Raw genomic sequence first — 6,323 nt, forward strand, 5'->3', positions numbered from 1 at the left:
CAATGTGGCTACCTCACTAAGCTGAGTGGTTTGTGAAACCGCCACGAATACCAAAGATTACTCCAGCCTGCCAGTCCAATGCTGCCTGGGGGACACACCAAAAAGAGCCCCCCCCCTGCCCCAACGCTGTTACAGACAGACACAATGACACAGTTAGACACACTGACATGCTCCATACACACACAGTGCAGTCAGGCTGCATTGTGCCACAAAGGAGGAGGTGGCTACCATGTAGATTGAGTTGAGTGCCTTTTTCCTTCAACCACGGGTGGGACTGCTCTGGACACACACACACACACGCACACACACACTCACACATAGACATTACATTAATTATTAGATGGACAGAAAGGGGGGCCAAAGAAAGGGCGTGGGGGCTGTGTCAGCATCTTCTTTCATGTTGACTTTCCATCTTGATACACTAGAATCCAAGCACTTTATCATGAAGGAAGTCTAGAAAACATTTTCTATACACTATTTATTTGAGACCAAAAATATGTTACTTCGAATTCCTTCGATGGCTTTGTTACCGCACAGTAGTTGCTGTCGGAGTAGCGCAGAGCCCTCGTTTCTGTAGCCTGGTGTTCTTCTGCTCTCTGTCCCTTTACCCCTCCCAACAGAGATATTTTTATGTAACAGAAAGGGAGGTGGTTAAGGGCTTTGACAGAAGTCAGAAGTGACCAGGTTGTAGTTGTAATATCGCCCCACTGACTGCCACTCTCTCTCTCCACACCTGGTGCCAGAACTAATGAAGCACTGGGCACTGGAACAGTCACTGACAATTATAGACTGACACAACTTCCCTCTCCCTCCAACCCCACCCTGTCTACTCATCTCACACATCAACTTCTCCCCCTGGCCAGAGCTAAGACTTGGTAGGCATGTGTTGACAATTAATTCTGAAATACCTCAAACCTTTCATGTAAAGTTTATGTAATTTAACTTAAAATAGTAATGCGAATGATAACAATGATTATGATACTACGATACTATGATAGTTAGTTTTGGAACTTGTAACTTGAAGCTTTATACTGTTACATTTTTGAATTTGTTTGCTCATTTTCTTGTCTGTTTCCTGCTTGTTTTGCTACGGCATGTACTTAATGTTTTCAGAAAGGAAAGACATTGTGAATGTTTCTGTGGAAGTTCAAATGGGAAAAGAACAAGGGACAGGAGAGAAGGCTATAAGAGGAAGGAAAGAGAGAAGGAGTGCTATAAGAGGAAGGAAAGAGAGAAAGAGTGCTATAAGAGCTACTCAACACATGTGTTAGCTCAACTCTTTGAGAGGTGTTTTTTCAAAGACAAAAAAAACACGGATTTGGATCGAATTCCAAAAAAAGTATCATTTGAATATCAACCAAAGGAAGACCTTTTTTACTCATCCTAAGCTTTCTTCTGCCATGTTGTTCTCTTTTCTCCAAAACAATTTCACAGTTACTTTTGAAGGTTCCTGAGTGTGTTCAAGTACTCCTGATGTTATTAAAATATAAAAAAAACAGCACCTCTCACTGAAAGGGGGGTGCAACCTTTTTTTCTGCATGGATATTGTATAACTGTATAGAAACCTACAGGAATGACCTGTGATTTTGTGGGAGAGGAGGAAGGAAAGACTGGGGGTGGGTGGAGGGGGGTATTTGGTAAAAGGGTGGGGTTGGAGTTTGGCGTTGGAGGGGTCTTTGTTTTTAGACTATTTGTCACTGTTGGATTCACTGGTTGTGTGCATGTGTTGTTTCAACCCTTTCCCCCTCCCCAATGTATATACATCCTGACAGTAGGGGGCAGTGTGCTGGGGAGATTCCACTCCTCCTCTCCAATCAATCTCATTCAATCTCATTCCTCAGCCTGGCTACTAACAAGGTCCTGTTGGTGGCTGTCCTGCTTTTCCAAGGCCGGGTTGTTTCCTTGGAGTTAATCAGAGGGACTAAGCCACAGGCCTGTGGGTGTAGCTGCCTATATGTACTGTATGTCTCATCCTTTTCTTTCATCTGTGTGTGTTTGTGCATTTGAATTTATGTGAACAAAAATCTCTTTGGGTTCTAATCTTTTTCATGCAAAATGTAAACATTTACCAACCAACCAGTACGTTGGCAACTGACCCCTCCAACCAGAGATGTTCTCATCTTCTGTCAAACAGCATATGTGCATCATTTCCCCTTGGGATGTAAAGTTGCCAGTCGGCCTGCAGTCAGACCCCGTTACCACCCCCAGTCACACTGTGCTCTCCCTCTTCTGGTACCTGTTAATCAATCAGAACCAAGTGTCTTTGTGATGGTAGAAGACAATCAGTTTCAAAACAAGGAAAAGGTCGAGAGAGGACAGGCCGGTAGGGGGGATGGGAAATCGGGAAAAGAGGCTCTCCGGGTTGTTTACTGCTGTAGTGCCCCAACTGCCAAAATATGCCCACAACCCACTACCCCACACTGCAATACACTCCCTATCATAAATCTCATCACAACCCACTACCCCACACTGCAATACACTCCCTATCATAAATCTCATCACAACCCACTACCCCACACTGCAATACACTCCCTATCATAAATCTCATCACAACCCACTACCCCACACTGCAATACACTCCCTATCATAAATCTCATCACAACCCACTACCCCACACTGCAATACACTCCCTATCATAAATCTCATCACAACCCACTACCCCACACTGCAATACACTCCCTATCATAAATCTCATCACAACCCACTACCCCACACTGCAATACACTCCCTATCATAAATCTCATCACAACCCACACATGTAGTAGGGTGGCAAGTAGCCTAGTGGTTTAGACTGTTGGGCCAGTAACCAAAAAGGTTACTGATTCAAATCCTGAGCTGACTAGGTGAAAAATCTGTCAATGCGCCCTTGAACAAGGCACTTAACCATAATTGCTCCTGTATGTTGCTCTGTCTGCTAAATTACTAAAATGTAAAATCATCCCAAACATTTAGCCCTTACATTGAGAAACTCTTACTCTGACATCCCTTGTCTATAATAGTAACCAATTTCTGATCAAGAAGGAAACCCAACAACATTCCCTCTCACCTGTCGGTCTCACGTGCCTTCCCTCACTGGCACTGCATTGGGTGGGAGAAAAACTACACAATGCAGTGCAAAACAGCTATCACTACATTTCCCATCTAACCCCTCTCCTTCTGATCTAATGTTGACAAAACCAGCCGTGAGAGATAAGAGGATCTGGCTGGTGGCTTTTGCACAGAAATCTATGCAAACACCTGACCCCCCAATCTTAGTCATTGCTGCTGGGTCAGAGTGTACAACCTTCTATCCCCCACCTACCCTTTCCATTTCATGACCCCTGACCCTTCCCGGTTTCCCCCAGAGTGGGTCTAGCAGCTCCAGACACTCAGGGTACTGTAGAGTGCCTGGAGAGGAGAGGCACTACAGCACTGACTCTCTAGTGGGTACCAGACTGTATTTTTACTAGATTTTAGAACGGCCCCAAACTGCCATTGACATGACATGGAGTCCATGCCCATACACGGGTAGCCTAAATCATTTTGCTATATGGTCACACGTTACAATGTTGGATAGTCTCTGTTTAGGGACAAGGAAGGCCCCAGTCAATCAATGCAGACATCCAAATGGACCATAGTTTACATAAGTTTCAAAAGGCAAGGGTGACTTTCAGTAAACACAAACTAACTCATACAGACACACACACACATGGAATTGAAGTCTGCCATTTGAGAGCTTATGCTAAAAACCAAAGATGAAATCAGAGGTATGAAAACCTGACCACTGAACCAAGACAATGGCCAGCTCTCAAAGCTGCTCTATTGATTCCAACACTGGCCATGTAAACACACACACACACACACACACACACACACACACACACACACACACACACACACACACACACACACACACACACACACACACACACACACACACACACACACACACACACACACACACACACACACACACACACACACACACACACACACACACACACCCCCTCTGGTCTGAGAGCCTCTTTTCCCTCCTCCCACTGCAGAAGCCGGAGAGCCTGTGGATAACTTTTTCTTTAGCTCTAGTGGAGACTTTTTAAATGGAAAAAAATCTGAGTAATAGCTAACTGTTACAGAAAATAAAAACTTAAAAGGATAATATGGGTAAATTACGTGTTTTGAAATAAATTAACAAATAAAACAAGGATAAAACATCTTTGCTGTCTCAGTTTGGTTTGTTGCTTTTGAAAGGATGGAATCTTCTATGGGCAAACACAAAAATTGATCCCAAAGCATGGTGCACACATCCTAGCAGTGGAGGCCCCTCAGAGGAGGAAGGGGAGGACCATCCTCCTATGTTAATTTCATAAAAATAATAATAGTGAAACATTAAAAAAGTTATCCTTTTTGAAAAAAAAGTATATAAAATACTCTATATATACAAAAGTATGTGGATACCCCTTCAAATTAGTGGATTTGGCTATTTCATGCTGACAGGTGTATAAAATCGTGAACACAGCCATGCAATCTCCATAGACAAACACTGGCAGTAGAATGACCTTACTGAAGAGCTCAGTGACTTTCAACATGGCACTGTCGTAGGATGCCACCTTTCCAAGAAATCAGTTTATCAAATTTCTGCCCTGCTAGAGCTGCCGGTCAACTGTAAGTGCTGTTATTGTGAAGTGGAAACATCTAGGAGCAACAACGGCTCAGCCGAGAAGTGGTAGGCCACACAATCTCACAGAACGGGTCCAGCGAGTGCTGAAGTGCGTAAAAATCGTCTGTCCTCATTTGCAACACTCACTACCAAGTTCCAAACTGCGTCTGGAAGCAACGTCAGCACAAGAACTGTTCGTCGGAAGCTTCATGAAATGTGTTTCCATGGCCGAGCAGCCGCACACAAGCCTAAGATCACTATGCACAATACGAAGCGTCGACTGGAGTTATGTAAAGCTCACCGCTATTGGACTCTGGAGCAGTGGAAATGCATTCTCTTGAGTGATAAATCACGCTTCACAATCTGTCAGATGAATCCTGGTTTGGCGGATGCCAGGAGAATTCTACCGGCCCCAATGCATAGTGCCAATTGTAAGGTTTGGTGGAGGAGGAATCTGGGGTGGTTTTTCATGGCCCCTTAGTTCCAGTGAAGGGAAATAGTAATGCAACATTATATGATGACATTCTGTGCTTCCAACTTTGTGGTAACAGTTTGGGGAAGGCCAGTTCCTGTCTCAGCATGACAATGCCCCCGTGCACAAAGCGAGGTCCATACAGAAATGGCTTGTCCAGATTAGTGTGGAAGAAATTGACCGGCCTGAACAGAGCCCTGATCTCAACCCCATCAAACATCTTTTGGATGAATTGGAGCGCCAGCTGCAAGCCAGGTCTAATCCCCCAACATCAGGGTCCGACCCCACTAATGCTCTTGTGGCTGAATGGAAGCAAGTCCCTGCAGCAATGTTCCAACATCTAGTGGAAAGCCTTCCCATAAGAGTGGAAGCTGTTATAGCAGCAAAGGGGGGACCAACTCCGTATTATTGACCAGGATTTTGGAATGAGATGTTCGATACTTTTGATCATGTAGTATATATTCACGTCACCAAATAATTGATTAAAACACACTGTTTTGTAATGAAGGTCTACAGTAGCCTCAGCAGCACTCTGTATGATAGCACCATGGTGTAGCTGAAGGAGAGCTAGCTTCCTGGTACATTGACTTTGACATTGACTTCAATACAAAACCTAGGAGGCTCATGGTTCTCATCCCCTTACAAAGACTTAGACAGTAATTATGACAACTTCCGGAGTCCTCCAACAAATCAGAGCTCTTGCAGCATGAACTGACATGTTGTCCACCCAATCAAAGGATCAGAGAATGAATATACTACTGAAAGCATAAGCTAGAGAGAGAGAGAGAGAGAGAGAGAGAGAGAGAGAGAGAGAGAGAGAGAGAGATCTACGCAGCCACATTCCACAGTCCTGTGTCTGGTCAGGATAATATTCTAAGGAACACAAACCAAAATATAACAAATTAAATATCATGTCATACATTCATATCAAAATCATCACATTCAATCTGCAGCCTTAGACAACAATCAACAGTGATTGCTAAACTCCACAGACCTCTGTTGACATCCATTCCATGAATTCTAACCACAAGGGTGGCAGAGAACACTGATGCTAAGGTGACGGTAACAGCCATGGTCTGGTAGTCCAGAGCAGAGTTCTAGAACACCCCCAGGGGCACGAAGAAGAGGACCAGGGAGGTGTAGAGGGCAGAGAACACTGATGCTAAGGTGACGGTAACGGCCATGGTCTGGTAGTCCAGAGCAGAGTTCTAG

Source organism: Oncorhynchus keta, chromosome 1 (assembly GCF_023373465.1).
Source record: "Oncorhynchus keta strain PuntledgeMale-10-30-2019 chromosome 1, Oket_V2, whole genome shotgun sequence".
NCBI lineage: Eukaryota > Metazoa > Chordata > Actinopteri > Salmoniformes > Salmonidae > Oncorhynchus > Oncorhynchus keta.